The sequence below is a fragment of the Ursus americanus genome, chromosome 26 (genome assembly GCF_024610735.1).
Source record: "Ursus americanus isolate L20-20 chromosome 26, mUrsAme1.1.p, whole genome shotgun sequence".
Lineage (NCBI taxonomy): Eukaryota > Metazoa > Chordata > Mammalia > Carnivora > Ursidae > Ursus > Ursus americanus.
Genome location: NC_142152.1, coordinates 16942732 through 16962806, shown reverse-complemented (window position 1 = coordinate 16962806; position 20075 = coordinate 16942732). Strand labels below are relative to the sequence as shown.

The 20075-nt window shown below is 41.7% G+C and overlaps 1 protein-coding gene across 6 annotated transcripts in view; it reads right to left on the bottom strand.

Annotated features, from left to right (window-relative positions):
* SIPA1L1 (signal induced proliferation associated 1 like 1) overlaps positions 1-20075 on the bottom strand; it is a 371151-nt gene that overhangs the window by 269997 nt on the left and 81079 nt on the right. The window lies entirely within an intron of this gene.

The window sequence follows — 20075 nt, the reverse complement described above, 5'->3', positions numbered from 1 at the left end:
CAAGGAAAAATTACTTATTTTGCAATTTAAGAAAACTGATAAAACGCCAATTCAGACAAAGTTTTTGTTTTCTCTAATGTCTTCTCAGGAAAAACTTGGGGGCAGCATGCTTAAGAATGTCCAAAGAAAAAATTCTAGCCTCAAGCCCCATCGATACCTAATTTTCTAAGTATTCAAAATGCAAAAGATAAATAACCTAGGAAATACTGAGGTGCCTGAATGGGCAAAGAAATACTGCTGAATTTCTTCCCAAAGCACCAGTTGTGCTGCCCCATGCCATCTCCACAAACTCAGCTCCGAGCCTAGGACCAACATCATAAAGTAATATAACTTGGGCAACACTTCTGATCTCTGTGAACACCCATTTCCCATCGATAAAATGCACAGATGGCAGCTGAGGCTCCTTCCACATCTACAAGTCGATTACGTCTCTTTTCCTTTACATCCTGAATATAAGCAAAGACCTTGGAGTCCTTTCATACAAACTCACACCGAAACAGGCATTTGTCTGTGTGCACCGGGGAAAGGAGCTACGTGTAATACTTCCTTCCTGTTTCTGGAGTGGCCCAACACACACGAAGAAACCAAAACAACATTTGATTACAAACTGAAGGTATACATAAGGGTTCTCAAATGACTGGGAAAAGAATGTACTGAACGCCGTGTTGAAATTAAATTGTGTATGCTGTACAGCGAAACGTCCACTCAGCTGTGCAGTCATTCATTTAGGATTACATAAGCTTCGAACTTGGCTGTCATAGATCTAGTTAGTCTACATATATGTACTAGTTAGTACATATGTCTAGTACTAGTCTACATATAACTTCTGTGAGTTATCTTTTTTTTAAGATCTTATTTATTTGAGAGAGAGTGAAAGCTATCAGAGGGAGAGGAAGAAACAGGCACCCCGCTGAGCAGGGAGCCCGATGTGGGACTGGATCCCAGGACCCTGAGATCATGACCTGAGCTGACGGCAGATGCTTGAGAGAGTTTAACTAGCTGAGCCACCCAGGTGCCCCTCTGTGAGTTATCTTTAAGAGCATACACTGCTACTTGATAGTTTTATTTTGTTTACCACTTTTCACGGCATGGAAAAAAGAGAACACCGGGGAAAGTTGCAGGCGTATAAGAATTTGCAGAGATACGAGAATTATCAATGGATAGTTTTTATTCTAATTTCTTTAACATAAGCCTCAACCTTGACCTACTGGCTTGAAAGGTGATGAGGAGCTAACGCTGACAGTTTACCTGTCAGTTGAAATTTTCCCTTTTGATACACAGAAACAACATTGCGCTGCTAATAAATAATGGTTTTCTTCTAAAGTTCCTTTTCCCTAAATAACCAGCATTTTATGGTGTAAGGTCTTTTATAAATAACATAGGGATAGAGAAGAGTTTTCTAAGAAACATACAAATAAGTTCAAATTTCCACAGGAAAGATCTACTTCAGTGGATGAGGATATGAAATAATATCCATCTGTAGGATAAGCCAGCAATGCTTTCCTGAGGAAACGAACTTGAACGTGTTTCAAAGGAGGGAAAGGTGACCGACAGGTGGCAAGGAGAAAGAGAAATTCCAGGCAAAAAAAAAAAAAAGCCGTGCGTAAAAGCTGCCACTGTGGTTGCCCGAGAGGCAGAGCCGTACGGTGACGTGATGTGTGACACAGGTTATGTTAGTCACTAAAGCGGCCTCCGTGTCCTCATCTGCTACAGGAGAAGACGGGGCCGCAAGGCTTCTCCGGCCCCTGCCGCTGGGGGCCTGCTCACTCCGAGGCGCCGGGCTCCCCAGCCGCAGCTGACACGCGCAAAGGCAAGGCTCAGAAGCCCCCCGAGGCCTCGGGTAAAGGGCTTGGGAAATTAAAAAGAATATTGTGTGATAACTGTTGTGAAGAAAGAAGTCGCATCTTAAGACCGACAACTTCAAGACCCAGAGTTCTTGAACATAATCAACAGATAAAACAATGATTACATTCTTTTCTTAAAGAGACTGAAGGGATGAGGCACCGTGCCCGTCTTCCCTGACATGCCAGACAAGCATGCAAGGGAGAGGAAAAAGGCAAACCCCACTCTTTACTGCGAACAATGTTCTTTACAGGAAACCAAAGGACAAGGCGGTGTGCGTATCCCTGCCCCGGCGGAGGCCCTCAGTTCGTTCTGTGTTCCCTCTGCCTGTGGTGGCCGTCATGTGGTAGGGGTGAGGCTGAAGACACAACACATTCCTCAGCCATGACAACAGACAGGAGCGGTTCACGGAGGAGCCTTCCAGACCCCAAGACACTTAATACAATCACCACACCCAGCTTTGCCCCCAGTGCACAGATTCTAAAAACCAGGTGTTATTTTTACACGAGAATACAGTGGCCGTTATAATAATTTTCTTGTTAATCACTTAATTGCAGAATTCTCTACATATAAATAAATTCACATCTGGTAGCAAAATATAGCCCAATAAATAAAATTAGTTTTTAAAAAAAAAAAAAGTTCAGAGCACCTGGGTGGCTCAGTCAGTTAAGTGTCCAACTCTTGATCTCAGCTCAGGTCTTGATCTCAGTGTGGTGAGTTCAAGCCCCACATGAGGCTCCACACCCAGCATTAAAAATAATGATAATGACAATAATAACAAACAATTCCAAAGTCAAATATTAGAGTTAATAAGGTCTACTTATTTGTAAACCACAAGTCAGTTCTTAGATGCAGCTCCTGTCCTGTCCCGTTTCTCTAGATAAATATGAGGAATTTGAGAACCTTTCTCTAGGTAACTCCCTCTGCTAATGGGAGTCACTCTGGTAAAACCATCTGGGAGTATCTATTACATATCCCCTGGCCTGACAAACGCCGAGAGAAACATATGCCCACATGCACAGAGTCAAGGACGAGGATATTCTCTGCAGCCTTATTTGTAACCAGGGACTGCTGAAAAAAACCTAGGAATTCAGCACAGGAGAATGGCAGAAAAGCCATCCTACAGTCCCATGACGAGTCTACATAACCATGTAGCTGTTGAAAAGGACAAACTAGTTTACAGGAAGTAACAGAGATCTCCAAAGCGTGTACCGAATGACAAAGTTACCGACATTCAACACAGTACCAATTACATGAAGTTTTAAAACACAAAAATACCAAACCTTCACATTAGAAGTGAAAATATAAACACCACATCAACAAAGCGTTTAGCTCTGGAGAGCCAGTAGGGAAACAGAAAGCAGACTCATTTATTACTCTTACTAAAATTAATTTTTAAAACATCTCACAAGGGTTTTACAGGGTTATTAGGTGACTTTGGATTAAAGAATAAGGTGAAAAAGGGGCGCCTGGGTAGCTCAGTCGGTTAAACATCTGACTCTTGATTTCGACTCAGGTCATGATCTCAGGGTCATGAGATCGAGCCCCACGTCAAGCTAAGCAGGGAGTCTGCTTGAGATTCTCCCCTTCTCCTCTCCTCTCCACCCTTCACTAAAATAAATTTAAAAATGTTTAAAAATAAAAAGACTACATTAACATCTCAACTAAAACAGGCGTGCTCCCTTTTAACTGCTTAAGAGTCCTTTCTCACCAGTGGCCTACATTTTGAGAATGCAAGCTTAACTTTTTAATCAAGGTCAGCTTATGATAACAATGATAAGGGTCCCCTTCTTGCAGTGGACTCTCCAGAAAAATCAGGGCCTGGATCGGCACCATTGAACTCCTCTACTCTCAACCCTGTCCGCGGAGTATGAGCCCTGCTTTCACACAACCCTCTATCTACATGGCTCATAGAAAATGAAATGCACTCTCGATTCCGGGAACTGCATCACCCATGTTCTATCTACCCATAACAGCTAGCTGCTGGAGTGGAAAAGAAAAGAAGAGAGGAAGAAGGGAGGGAGGAGGGAAGATGAATGGAAGGAAGGGAAGAAGGAGGAAGGTAGGAGGGAAGGGAGAAAAAGGAGGAGGGAGGCAGGAAGGAAGGATATAAAGAAGGGAAGGAATAAGCAATTTGCTGTTGAAATACCTATCATTAATGTAAGATACACTTTAAAAATAACCAAATGCATCGTTCTCATTTTTAGTTACTCTACTGCCATGATTTAACAGAAAATAAATTGCAGAAGAGTAAATAATAGGAAAACACCCTCCTTATAGCACTAAGTATAAAAATAGCTTATAAAACAGCATGCACAGGATTCCAATTTTGTTTTTAAAACATATACACGGGGTTTTTTTTTTTTTTTTTTTTTTTTTTTGGAGTTAAGATGGCGGAGGAATAGGGGACCCCTTTTTCAGCCGGTCCCCTGAGTCGAGCTGGATAGGTACCAGACCAGCCTATATAACCACGGAATCAGCCTGAGACGCAGGATGATGCATCTGGATCTCTACAAATGAACATCTCCAGCGCTGAGTATTGAGGTACCAAGAGGGGAGCTGTAAACCGTGCACGGATATCGGAAGATAAACGGAAGGGGGAGGGAGCCGCCGCGTTTGGGCGCCGGGAAGCGGCAGCCACCTGCACGGGGGAGCGGGCGGACACACAGAGGGCACCCGCGAGAGAGCGGACTGAGACCGGTGAGCCGTGAACGCGCGCGCCACCAGGCATCTCCCGGAACACCGGAATCCCGGTGCGCTCACGGGATCCAGACTGAGACCGGGAACTCCCGGAGCGCGCGCGGGGCGGCTGGCGGCTGGCGGGCCACCTGCACGGGGGAGCGGGCGGACTCGCGGTCGGCACCCGCGAAACAGCAGACTGAGACCCTGAACCGGGTGCGCGCGACACCAGGCTTCTCACGAAACTCCGGAATCCCGGTGTGCTCACGGGATCCAGACTGAGACCGGGAACTCCCGGAGCGCGCGCGGGGCGGCTGGCGGCTGGCGGGCCACCTGCACGGGGGAGCGGGCGGACTCGCGGTCGGCACCCGCGAAACAGCAGACTGAGACCCTGAACCGGGTGCGCGCGACACCAGGCTTCTCACGAAACTCCGGAATCCCGGTGTGCTCACGGGATCCAGACTGAGACCGGGAACTCCCGGAGCGCGCGCGAGGCGGCTGGCGGCTGGCGGGCCACCTGCACGGGGGAGCGGGCGGACTCGCGGTCGGCACCCGCGAAACAGCAGACTGAGACCCTGAACCGGGTGCGCGCGCCACCAGGCTTCTCACGAAACTCCGGAATCGAGGTGTGCTCACCGGGCATAGACTGAGACCGGGAGACCCGGGAGCGCGCGGGGCGGCCGGTGGCTGGCGGCATTAGAAACACAAAGGACAGAGACGCGCCGGCCCTGGAAGTGAGGGCAGGGTCGCCGAGTTGGTGCGCACATCCCGGGACGGCCGCAGGGTTGAGCAGCACCAACAGTAACAGAGTTAAAGTGGCCAGAACATCAGTGGAGAACGGGCTGCAATCCCTCTGTTCTGTGACAATGCAGCCTCTGCTGCTCTGACCCTCAGAAGAGGCATAGCCGGCCGCCAGGGAAAGCCGCCAGAGAACAAAAGCCTGGAAATACCGGCTCAGAGAGTGCCCATCCCCATCCTCCCTCGCAGGGGACACAGAGACTCTAACCAAACGGGGTTGCCTGAGTATCGGCACGGCAGGCCCCTCCCCCAGAACACAGAAGGCAGGCTGAAAAATCAAGAAGCCCACAACCCGAGGCGCCTGGGTGGCGCAGTCATTGAGCTCCTGTCTCCGGCTTAGGGCGTGATCCCGGCGTTCCGGAAAGGAGTCCCTCATCGGGCTCCTCCGCTGGGAGCCTGCTTCTTCCTCTCTCACTCCCCTGCTTCTGTTTCGTTCTTGCTGACTGTCTGTTTCCCTCTCTCAGATAAGTAAATAAATAAAATCTTTAAAGAAGAAGCCCACATCTCTAAGATCCCTATAAAACAAGGGGCACGGCCTGGGACCCAATCAATAATTTTGGGCTCTGGAAAGCCCGCAACCTCTCTTCATCAGAATGACAAGAAGGAGAAGCCCCCCCCAGCAAAGAAAAGACAGTGAATCAGTGGCCTCTGCCACAGAAGTAACGGATATGGATGTAACCAAATTATCAGAAATGGAATTCAGAGTAACAATGGTCAAGATAATGAGTAGACTTGAAAAAAGTATTCAGGAAAATATTACTGAGAATATACAATCCCTAAGGGCGGAAATGAGAGCGAATTTGACAGAAATTAAAAATTCTATGAGCCAAATGCAGGCAAAACTAGAGGCTCTGACGGCCAGGGTCACGGAAGCGGAGGAAAGGGTTAGTGAATTGGAGGATGGGTTAATAGAGGAAAAAATAAAAATAGAAGATGGTCTTAAAAAAATCCACGCCCACGAATGTTGGCTACGGGAGATTACTGACTCAACGAAACGATCCAATGTTAGAATCATCGGCATCCCCGAGGGGGTGGAGAAAAACAGAGGTCTAGAAGAGATATTTGAACAAATTGTAGCTGAAAACTTCCCTAATCTAGCAAGGGAAACAAACATTCGTGTCCAAGAGGCAGAGAGGACCCCTCCCAAGCTCAACCATGACAGACATACACCACGTCACGTCATAGTGCAATTCGCAAATATGAGATCCAAGGAAACAGTATTGAAAGCGGCCAGGGCAAAGAAATTTCTCACGTACCAAGGCAAAGGCATCAGAATTACATCAGACCTGTCTACACAGACCTGGAATGAGAGAAAGGGTTGGGGGAGCATTTTTAAAGCTCTTTCAGAGAAAAACATGCAGCCAAGGATCCTTTATCCAGCAAGGCTGTCATTCAGAATTGATGGAGAAATAAAGACATTTCAGAATCGACAGTCACTAGCCAATTTCGTAACCACGAAACCAGCCCTACAGGAGGTATTACGGGGGGTTCTATAAAAGTAAAAAGGCCCCAAGAGTGATACAAAACAGAAAGTCACAGCCAATACAAACAAAGACTTTACTGACAACATGGCAGAATTAAAAGCATATCTCTCAGTACTCAGCCTGAACATTAATGGTTTAAATTCTGGTTTCAAACGCCACAGGGTTGCAGATTGGATAAAAAGAAATGACCCATCCATTTGCTGTCTACAAGAGACTCATTTTGAACCCAAAGATGCATTCAGACTGAGAGTAAGGGGATGGAGTACCATCTTTCACGCAAATGGACCTCAAAAGAAAGCTGGGGTAGCAATTCTCATATCAGATAAATTGGATTTTAAACTACAGACTATAGTTAGAGATGCAGAAGGGCACTATATTATTCTTAAAGGAAGTATTCAACAAGTGGATATGACAATTATAAATATATATGCCCCCAACAGGGGAGCAGCAAGATACACAAGCCAACTCTTAACCAGAATAAAGAGACATATAGATAAAAATACATTAATAGTAGGGGACCTCAACACTCCACTCTCAGAAATAGACAGAACACCCTGGCAAAAACTAAGCAAAGAATCAAAGGCTTTGAATGCCATACTCGACGAGTTGGACCTCTTAGATATATATAGAACACTGCACCCCAGAACCAAAGAATACTCATTCTATTCTAATGCCCATGGAACATTTTCAAGAATAGACCATGTTCTGGGACACAAAACAGGTCTCAGCCGATACCAAAAGATTGAAATTATCCCCTGCATATTCTCAGACCACAACGCTCTGAAATTGGAACTCAACCACAAGGAAAAATTTGGAAGAAACTCAAACACTTGGAGACTAAGAACCATCCTGCTCAGGAATGACTCGATAAACCAGGAAATCAAAAATCAAATTAAACAATTTATGGAGACCAATGAGAATGAAAATACAACAGTCCAAAACCTATGGGATACTGCAAAGGCAGTCCTAAGGGGGAAATACATAGCCATCCAAGCCTCACTCAAAAGAATAGAAAAATCTAAAATGCAGTTTTTATATTCTCACCTCAAGAAGCTGGAACAGCAACAGAGGGACAGGCCTAATCCACGCACAAGGAAGCAGTTGACCAAAATTAAAGCTGAAATCAATCAAGCAGAAACCAGAAGTACAGTAGAGCAGATCAACAGGACTAGAAGCTGGTTCTTGGAGAGAATCAATAAAATTGACAGACCACTGGCAAGACTTATCCAAAAGAAAAAAGAAAGGACCCAGATTATTAAAATTATGAATGAAAAAGGAGAGGTCACGACGAACACCATTGAAATTGGAAGGATTATTAGAAATTTTTATCAACAGCTATATGCCAATAAACTAAGCAATCTGGAAGAGATGGAATCCTTCCTCGAAACCTATAAACTACCAAGATTGAAAAAGGAAGAAATTGATTTCTTAAACAGGCCAATTAATTATGAAGAAATTGAGTCAGTGATAAACAACCTTCCAAATAACAAAACTCCAGGCCCGGACGGTTTTCCTGGGGAATTCTACCAAACATTCAAAGAAGAAATAATACCTATTCTCCTAAAGCTATTTCAAAAAATAGAAACAGAAGGAAAGCTACCAAACTCATTCTATGAGGCCAATATTACCTTGATCCCCAAACCAGGCAAAGACCCCCTCAAAAAGGAGAATTACAGACCGATTTCCCTAATGAATATGGACGCCAAAATCCTCAACAAGATACTTGCTAATAGAATCCAACAGTTCATTAAAAGGATTATCCACCACGATCAAGTGGGATTCATACCTGGGATGCAAGCGTGGTTCAATATTCGCAAATCAATCAGCGTGATACATCATATCAACAAGAAAAGACTCAAGAACCATATGATCCTCTCAATCGATGCCGAAAAAGCATTTGACAAAATACAGCATCCTTTCCTGATTAAAACCCTTCAGAGTGTAGGAATAGAAGGTACATTTCTCAATCTCATAAAAGCCATCTATGAAAAGCCTACTGCAAATATTATTCTCAATGGGGAAAAGCTGGAAGCCTTTCCCTTAAGATCAGGAACACGACAAGGATGCCCACTCTCGCCACTATTATTCAACATAGTACTAGAAGTCCTTGCAACAGCAATCAGACAACAAAAAGGGATCAAAGGTATTCAAATCGGCAAAGAAGAAGTCAAAATGTCTCTCTTCGCAGACGACATGATACTCTATATGGAAAACCCAAAAGAAGCCACTCCCAAACTATTAGAAGTTATAGAGCAATTCAGTAACGTGGCGGGATACAAAATCAATGCTCAGAAATCAGTCGCATTTCTGTACACGAATAACGAGAACGAAGAAAGAGAAATCAGGGAATCCATCCCATTTACAATAGCACCAAAAACCATACGTTACCTTGGAATTAACTTAACCAGAGACGTAAAGGACCTTTATTCTAGAAACTATAAATCACTCTTAAAAGACATTGAGGAAGACATAAAAAGATGGAAAGATATTCCATGCTCATGGATCGGAAGAATTAACATAGTTAAAATGTCCATGCTACCCAGAGCAATCTACACTTTCAATGCTATCCCGATCAAAATACCGAGAACGTTTTTCAAAGAACTGGAACAAATAGTCCTTAAATTTGTATGGAACCAGAAAAGACCCCGAATCTCCAAGGAACTGTTGAAAAGGAAAAACAAAGCTGGGGGCATCACAATGCCGGATTTCGAGCTGTACTACAAAGCTGTGATCACAAAGACAGCATGGTACTGGCACAAAAACAGACACATAGACCAATGGAACAGAATAGAGAGCCCAGAAATGGACCCTCAGCTCTTTGGGCAACTAATATTTGATAAAGCAGGAAAAAACATCCGGTGGGAAAAAGACAGTCTCTTCAATAAATGGTGCTGGGAAAATTGGACAGCTACATGCAAAAGAATGAAACTTGATCACTATCTCACACCATACACAAAAATAAACTCCAAATGGATGAAAGACCTTGATGTGAGACAGGAATCCATCAAAATTCTAGAGGAGAACATAGGCAGCAACCTCTACGACATCGGCCAAAGCAACCTTTTTCATGACACATCCCCAAAGGCAAGAGAAACAAAAGATAAAATGAATTTATGGGACTTCATCAAGATTAAAAGTTTCTGCACATCCAAGGAAACAGTCAGAAAAACTAAGAGGCAGCCCACGGAATGGGAGAATATATTTGCAAATGACACTACAGATAAAGGACTGGTATCCAAGATCTACAAAGAACTTCTCAAACTCAATACACGAGAAACAAATAAACAAATCAAAAAATGGGCAGAAGATATGAACAGACACTTTTCCAATGAAGACATACAAATGGCTAACAGACACATGAAAAAATGTTCAAAATCATTAGCCATCAAGGAAATTCAAATCAAAACCACACTGAGATACCACCTTACGCCAGTTAGAATGGCAAAAATAGACAAGGCAAGAAACAACAATTGTTGGAGAGGATGTGGAGAAAGGGGATCCCTCCTACATTGTTGGTGGGAATGCAAGTTGGTACAGCCACTCTGGAAGACCGTGTGGAGGTCCCTTAAAAAGTTAAAAATTGAGCTACCCTATGATCCAGCCATTGCACTACTGGGTGTTTACCCCAAAGATACAGACGTAGTGAAGAGAAGGGCCATATGCACCCCAATGTTCATAGCAGCAATGTCCACAATAGCTAAATCGTGGAAGGAGCCGAGATGCCCTGCAACAGATGACTGGATTAAGAAGTTGTGGTCCATATATACAATGGAATATTACTCAGCAATCAGAAAGAATGAGTTCTCAACATTTGCTACAACATGGACAGCACTGGAGGAGATAATGCTTAGTGAAATAAGTCAAGCAGAGAAAGAGAACTATCATATGATTTCTCTCATCTATGGAACATAAGAACTAGAATGATCAGTAGGGGAAGAAAGGGATAAAGAAAGGGGGGGTAATCAGAAGGGGGAATGAAACATGAGAGACTATGGACTATGAGAAACAAACTGAGGGCTACAGAGGGGAGGGGGGTGGGGGAATGGGATAGACCGGTGATGGGTAGTAAGGAGGGCACATATTGCATGGTGCACTGGGTGTTATACACAACTAATGAATCATCGAGCCTTACATCGAAAACCGGGGATGTACTGTATGGTGACTAACATAATATAATAAAAAATCGTTATTAATAAAAAAAAAAAAAAAACAAATACAGAAGTTTTGAATAGTGAAATAATTCATATTATTTTGAACTCTACACTGGCAGATTGAAGGATTGGGTAAATATCAATAGCATTGTTTCTCTCTGATATGAAGTAGCAATATACCATTGCAGTTTTTAGAATAGGTCTATTTACTTATATATGAATTTACTATATCTAGTAATTACACATAAAACAATATTTTATGAAAAAATATGTATTTTTCTAATTGCTTATTCAACATAACCATGCACTTCTATACTTTCAAAGATGGGTTGATAATTTTTTTCTGAATCACCTGACTGTAAATTCAAACTTTTAATTTTTCTGTGGATTGTTTATTACTTAAGTCCAGAATGTACAATTGACTCTTGAACAATATGGGTTTGAACTTCAAACGTCTACTTTTATGTGGATTTTTTCCAATAAATAGTGCTGTGAATGTAAAAAAAAAAAAAAAAAAAAATAAATAAAACATATACACGGTCACAAAGAAGAGCGAAAATGAAAGAAAACTATTAAGACGTTAGCAGTCCTAAAAAACAAATGACCTAGTTTCTTCAACAATAAATTACATGAAAACAGAGGGGGAAGGGATAATGTTACAGATTAAGAAAGACTTAAAAGAGACAAATGTAATGTGTTATCCTGCTTGGATCCTGAGTCCAAAACAAACTAACTTTAAAATCACAAGTTTGAGACAATGGAAGACACTGGCTAGTAAGTAATATTAAGGAATGATTCATTTTGTTAAGGGTAATGATATTGTGACTTTTTAAAATCATTATCTGTTAAAAAAATTTACTGAAGTATTTACAGGTGAAATGATATAATATCTAAGTCGTGCTTTAAATCCCCCCCCACCCAAAAAACCCACAAAAGCAGGAAGAAGAGCAACGTAACAAGAACGGCAAAATGTAACTGTTAAAGTTAGATGATGGGTACATGGAGGCTCATTGTGCTCTTCACTCTACTTCTGTGTATGTTAAAATTTTCCACAAATATGAAGCAAAAATGCTAACAGGGATAGTTATCTCGGAGTGGCGGGGACTGAGTGATCTGCTTCGAACTGAGTGGTTTTTATTTTGATCTGTGCTCCTCTTAGGAACACCCAGATCCTATACAATAAACATGAATTACTTTGGTTACCTGAAGAAACAAATGTTACCCTTTTAGTGGATGGATGGGTGGGTAGACAATGGACAGATGGATGGATGGATCCTTCGATGCCCAGTTCCAATGATGCCATCTCCATAGATTTAATTCTTCCTCTACAGACACCTCAATGCATTTCACTTGTATTTCCACAGAAGGCTTTATTACATTTGGTCATTTGTTATGGCAATTTTTAATTATGTCTTATCTCCTCCTCTAGAAAAACAACTTGATAACAAGAGGCATTTGGTTTTTTTATATTTTTATCCTGGTCAACAACAACCAGGTGTTAAAGAGTTGTTTATTTAATTGAATTAGCTTCTCCACTAGTAAATCCAGAGGGGAGACAAGGGGCTACAGAAGTAGAATATCTTACTTCTTGGAACTACAAAGCCTTTAAGGCTAAGACATACCCAGAGGTCCCTATACAAAGACCAATACCCAACAAATGTTATCTCATCTATTTCTCAAACCATTTGCTTTCCCATTGACTGGGGGGAAAACACCAGTCAGTAGCGGAAAAAGCCCAGTTACTGAATTGTTACAGACTTAAAACAAAACAAAACAAAAACAAAAACAAAAAAAAACAACTCTCTGAGGGAGGAAAAAATCAAAGTCCGTTAGCTCTTCAGCAACCATGTCATTACTTAACCCACTGAAGACTCACCTGGAGTAGCTGTGCACCAGTGCATTTTTCAAGGACACCATCATGGCAAGAACACAGAGCCAGCCACGTGCTGGGACAAACAAGAGTTCGGGAAACATCCCTATCCCTGAGAAGGCTGGTGTCATGTGGAACGGCTGCGCGTGCACACCTCTCTCCCGTCTTCTTTATCACCCACTCACCGGAGGCCCTGGCACGTTTGCTGCAGGCAGGAGCGGCAGCTTTCTCCAACCGGGGCCATTCATTTCTATAACCTCTTGCTTAAAAATCATTTCCACAAAGGTACAATAAAGGCATCCTCCCAGGTGCAGAAAACCCCCAGAACACAGCATACTGTGCTTCCCTAAATGGGAGACCTCACCCGCCATGGCCTTAATTTCGCCCACGTGGTTTTGATGAAAGCCCCTCAAATGCTTGTGAAGATATTTACAACTTCCTTTACGCTAAGGTATTGACAAACACTAAAATAAAGCCTAGGTTGCTGGGGCGCCTGGGTGGCACAGCGGTTAAGCATCTGCCTTCGGCTCAGGGCGTGATCCCGGCGTTATGGGATCGAGCCCCACATCAGGCTCCTCTGCTATGAGCCTGCTTCTTCCTCTCCCACTCCCCCTGCTTGTGTTCCCTCTCTCGCTGGCTGTCTCTATCTCTGTCAAATAAATAAATAAAATCTTTAAAAATAAATAAATAAATAAAGCCTAGGTTGTAAAATAAAGTCCTACCACAAAGAGTTTCCCAAACCCTTTGGAAAAAGTATATTGTGAAGAGCTGGCAGGTGCAAGCTCCCCACAAGTTTGTTGGGACGACGGGCAGGAACAAGAGACCACGTGCATCAGTGCACATGAGGCTAGATGGCCAGGGAGGAGGTTCCATTCTTCAACTGACCTCTGAATCTGCTACAGTCATTCTTCTGTCTGGACGGTGGATATGAGGCATGACGATTATTAGGTTTCTTGCTACCGCCACATACAACACCAAGAGAAGTCCGGGAGAACGCACCAACACGTATTTTTTTTTTCCTTTTCTTTTTATACTTACTAAATGGTTGGGGTCTTTACTTTGTGTATCATATCAGCAAACTATTAGTCTACACAAATGTGACCAGTTATTCTTTTTCTATTTTATTCTCAAGAAAAGAAAGAAGCGCTGAGCTTTTTAAAATTGCCTCGGCCACTCTCCCATTAAAAGCAGAAGGCTGGGATGCAATAACCAAATTGAAATAAGAGAAAAATTTAAACAACATCTCACTTACCTAGGAGCACATAGCTGTCTATACAAGAAAGGGAAAATTCAAAGCAAAAATACAATACTTGGGAAAAGTATTCAAGTGTTTCAATGTGTAAAAGCAAATAATTTAGTCAGAGATTATCATCAGTTAACAGCGCTCTATGTTTCTCGCTGGGGATTTAGGAAGAATATAGCCACACAATTTTTTTTGAAGGGAAGGAAAATAAGTACGCTTTCTCAATTCAATTTTGTATTCCAGAACAACGTTACCCAAAAAATAAATAAATAAAAGTGTATAAAGAATGATGGATTTAATAAGATCCACATAGGACTGCCTAGAAAATATAAGGTTTTGTAGGTTTATTTGGTTTGGTTTGGTTTAGTCTTTTGGATTTTTGTTTCCTTCTGAAGAAGGGAATTGATTCAGATATCCCTGAAGTGGAGAGAGTGTCTTTGGAAAGGAAGCGTACATTTAGAAGACCAAGAAAGAGTCAAGCCACTAACAGGTATGGAAAACTGCTCAATCTAAGCCTCCCTTGTCTGTCTGAGCAGACCGGAGCTAGCAGGAATGCTTACGAGAAGAATCTCCCACCTGACCTGACAGATAGACCATCCTAACACCATCAGATAGTATCACCATTAAAAGGAGCGGTTTAAGTGTCCCAGGGTTCAGGCTGTTAAGAGGAACAAAATTCAAAAGACAAGGTGTAGCTGCTACATACAAAAGCTAAACAAGCTTGGCCTCACGGGATCCCTAGAACTACAGCTTCTGCTAACAACGGTCGTACTCAAGTTCCATCAGGGGCTGATCCTTACTTAAGAGTGTTTAAAATACCGTAAGACACACAGGGGCTGCACAGAAGGTGCGTGTTTCTATTGTATACAGGCACCCTGGAGGGGAAAAAGTGGCTCTTGAAAAACAACTTTCAAGACTGAGGTGAAGCCCAGAGGGCACGCCATACCAGGTGCCGATTTCTCCTCCTTCAGAAAGTACAGGAACTACCCTCACAGGGCATGCCTACAGGCTGCTTGTTGCACCGCTGAGCAATTCTTGATGGTTCCAAAGATGCTACATTCTCAAAGACAGTTTTTTATTGTGCTGCTAATAAAAGACCCAGGCTTTTCAAATGGCTACAAATCACAGAGACCTAAAAATCCTTCCTGGATTTCACTTTATTAAAGAAGGATGCTGGGTTTGATCAAATAAATGCTACCGGGAAAGTGTCCTAATGCACTTTAAAAACATTGTCAGAGATAATAATTTCTCAATTCCTCTTACTGAAATTCAAGGAAGGTCGGAGACAGCCAGTCACTTTGAAAGCACTGCTCCAATTACCCAGCAGGCTTCGGAAAAGAAGCCCTCAGCTCTGCACAAAGGTTTACTACCGGGAGATGCTCAGATAACCTTGACCGTCCTTTGTAGGCTGTAGTGCTCCAGGAGAGCCAACTCCTTAGGCGATTTGCTTCTGCTTCTAACGAAGCAGCAGGTAAGAAAAATGCCCAGGTCTTTGTTTCAGCAAAACCAAAGAAACCTACACATCCCAAAACCACTTGTTTTATCTGAATTTAAGAGTTTATCATATTATAACACTTGAAGCTTGTGGAAATGTCTCTCTCAATCTGAATGAAGCTGTTATTTTTCTCAATACGAGTATACCCTTTTACAACTGATTAAAATGTCTGAGAAATCCAGGACAAACAGAAGCTAAAAGAATTTGCAATCACCAAACCAGCCCTACAAGAAATATTGAAAAGGGTCCTCAAAGCAAAAAGAGAGCCTAAAAGTAACATAGACCAGAAAGGAACAGAGACAATATACAGTAACAGTCACCTTACAGGCAATGCAATGGCACTAAATTCATAGCTTTCAATAGTTACCCTGAATGTAAATGGGCTAAATACCCCAATCAAAAGACACAGGGTATCACACTGGATAAAAAAGTAAGACCCGCTGATATGCTGTCTGCAAGAGACTCATTTTAGACCCAAAGACACCTCCATATTTAAAGTGAGGGAGTGGAAAACCATTTACCATGCTAATAGACATCAAAAGAAAGCTGGGGTGGCAATCCTTATATCAGACAAATTAGATTTAAACCAAAGATTGTAATAAGAGATGAGGAAGGACACTATATCATACTTAAAGGGTCTATCCAACAAGAAGATCTAACAATTGTAAATATTTATGACCCTAACATGGGAGCTGCCAATTACATAAGCCAATTAATAACAAAATCAAAGAAACACATTGACAATAATATAATAATAGTAGGGGATTTAACATCCCCCTCACTGAAATAGACAGATTATCTAAGCAAAAGATCAACAGTGAAACAAGGGCTTTAAATGACACATTGTACCAGATGGACTTCACAGATATATTCAGAACATTCCATCCCAAAGCAACAGAATACACATTCTTCTCTAGTGCACATGGAACATTCTCCAGAATAAATCACATCCTGGGTCACAAATCAAGACTCAACCAGTACCAAAAGATTGGGATCATTCCCTGCATATTTTCAGACCACAATGCTTTTAAACTCAAACTCAATCACAAGAGGAATTTGGAAGGAACTCAAACACCTGAAGGCTAAAAAGCATCCCACTAAAGAATGAATGGGTCAACCAGGAAATTAAAAAAAAAAAAAAAATCATGGAAACAAATGAAAATGAAAACACAACTGTTCAAAATCTTTGGGATGCAGCAAAAGCAGTCCTAAGAGGAAAGTATATAGCAATACAAGCATTTCTCAAGAAACAAGAAAGGTCTCAAATATACAACCTAACCCTACATCTAAAGGAGCTGGAGAAAGAACAGCAAATAAAGCCTAAACCCATCAGGAGAAGAGAAATCGTAAAGATCAGAGCAGAAATCAATGAAATAGAAGCCAAAAGAACAGTAGAAGAGATCAAGGAAACTCAGAGCTGATTCTCTGAAAAAATTAATAAGATTGATAAACTCCTGGCCAGACTTACCCAAAAGAAAAGAGAAAGGACCCAAATAAATAAAATCATGAATGAAAGAGGAGAGATCATAACCAACACCAAAGAAATACAAACAATTATAAGAACATACTATGAGCAACTATATGCCAACAAATTAGACAATCTGGAAGAAATGGATGCATTCCTAGAGAGGTATAAACTACCAAAACTGAACCAGGAAGAAATAGAAAACCTGAACAGACCCAGAACCAGGGAGGAAATTGAAGCAGTAATCAAAAATCTCCCAACAAACAAAAGCCCACGGCCAGACGGCTTCCCAGGGGGATTCTAACAAACATTTAAAGAAGAATTAATACCTATTCTTCTGAAACTGTTCCAAAAAATAGAAATGGAAGGAAAACTTCCAAACTCATTTTATGAGGCCAGCATTACCTTGATCCCAAAACCAAAATCCCTGATAAAAATATCCCTGATGAACATGGATGCAAAAAATTCTCACCAAAATACTAGCCAATGGGATCTAACACTACATTTAAAGGACTATTCACCATGACCAAGTGGGATTTATTCCTGGACTGCAAGGTTGGTTCAACATCCACAAATCAATGTGATACACTACATTAATAAAAGAAAGAACAAGAACCATATGATACCCTCGACAGATGCAGAAAAAGCATCTGACAAAGACAGCATCCTTTCTTGATTAAAACTCTTCACAGTGTAGGGATAGAGGGTACATACCTCAATATGATAAAAGCCATCTATGAAAAACCCACAGCAAAGATCATTTTTAATGGGGAAAAACTGAGAGCTTTCCCTCTAAGGTCAGGAATATGGCAGGGATGTCCACTATCACCACTGCTATTCAACATAGTACTAGAAGTCCTAGCCTCAGCAATCAGACAACAACAACAAAAAAAATAAAAGGCATCTGAATCGGCGAAGAAGTCAAACTCTCACTCTTTGCAGATCATATGATACTTTACGTGGAAAACCCAAAGGACTCCACCCAAAAATTGCTAGAACCCATACAGGAATTCAGTAAAGTGGCAGGATATAAAATCAATGCACAGAAATCAGTTGTGTTTCTATACACCAACAAGACAGAAGAAAGAGAAATTAAGGAGTCGATCCCATTTATAACTGCACTCAAAATTATAAGATACCTAGGAATAAAACTAACCAAAGAGGCAAAGAATCTGTACTCAGAAAACTACAGAATACTCATGAAAGAAATTCATGAAGAAGACACAAAGAAATGAAAAAGCGTTCCATGCTCATGGAATGGAAGACAAATATTGTGAAAATGTCTATGCTACCTAGAGCAATCTACACACTTAATGCAATCCCTATCAAAATACCATCAACTTTTTTCACAGAAACGGAACAAATAATCCTAAAATTTGTATGGAACCAGAAAAGACCAGAGGAATATTGAAAAAGAAAAGCAAAGCTGGTGGCATCACAATTCCGGACTTCCAGCTCTATTACAAAGCTGTAACCATCAAGACAATATGGTACTGGTACAAAAACAGACACACAGATCAATGGAACAGAATAGAGAGCCCAGAAATGGACACTCAACTCTATGGTCAACTAATCTTCAACAAAGCAGGAAAGAATATCCAATGGAAAAAAAGACAGTCTCTTCAACAAATGGTGTTGGAAAAATTGGACAACCACATGCAGAGGAATGAAACTGGACCATTTCCTTATACCACACACAAAAATAAACTCAAAATGGATGAAAGACCTAAATGTGAGACAGGAATCCATCAAAATCCTTGAGGAGAACATAGGCAGCAACCTCTTCAACATTTGCCACACCAGCTTCTTCCTAGAGACATCACCAAAGGCAAGGGAAGCAAGGACAAAAATGAACTATTGGGACTTCATCAAGATAAAAAGCTTTTGCACCACAAAGGAAACAGTCAACAAAACCAAAAGACAACGGAAAGAATGGGAGAAGATATTTGCAAATGACATATCAGATAAAGGGCTAGTATCCAAAATCTATAAAGAACTTATCAAATTCAACACCCAAAGAACAAATAATCCAATCAAGATACGGGCAGAAGACATGAATAGACATTTCTGCAAAGAAGACACCCAAATGGCCAACAGACACATGAAAAAGTGCTCAACATCACTCGGCATCGGGGAAATACAAATCAAAACCATAATGAGATACCACCTCACACCAGTCAGAATGGCTAAAATTAGTAAGTCAGGAAATGATAGATGTTGGCAAGAATGTGGAGAAAGGGGAACCCTCCTACACCATTGGTGGGAGTGCAACCATTCTGGGAAACAGTATGGAAGTTCCTCAAAAAGTTGAAAATAGAGCTACCCTATGACCCAGCAATTGCACCACTGGGTATTTACTCCAAAGATACAAATGTAGTGATCTGAAGGGGCACATGCACCCCAATGTTTATAGCAGCAACGTCCACAATAGCCAAACTATGGAAAGAGCCTAGATGTCCACTGACAGATGAATGGATAAAGAAGATGCAGCCAGCCATCAAAAAAACGAAATTTTGCCATTTGCAATGACATGGATGGAACTAGAGGGTATTATGCTAAGTGAAATAAGTCGATCAGAGAAAGACAATTATCATATGCTCTCACTAATATGTGGAATCTGAGAAACAAGGCAGAGGATCATAGGGGAAGAGAGGGAAAAATGAAAACAAGACGAAACCAGAGAGGGAGACAAACCATAGGAGACTCTTAATCTCAGGAAACAAACTGAGGGTTGCTGGACAGGAGAGGAGTGGGAAAGATGGGGTGGCTGGGTGATGGACACTGGGGAGGGTATGTGCTATCGTGAGCACTATGAATTGTGTTAAGACTGATGAATCACAGACCTGTACCCCTGAAACAAATAATACATTATATGTAAATAAAAAATAAATAAATAAAAATAAATTTTTTAAATAAAAAATTGAGAAATGAGAAATGTCCACAGAAACATCAGAACAGGCCTAAGGTGGGCCAGGGTTCCTACCCGGGAGTAATAACCACGGGGAACCACTCTGAGACCAGTGGTAACACCCGCATCGGTAAATGTCA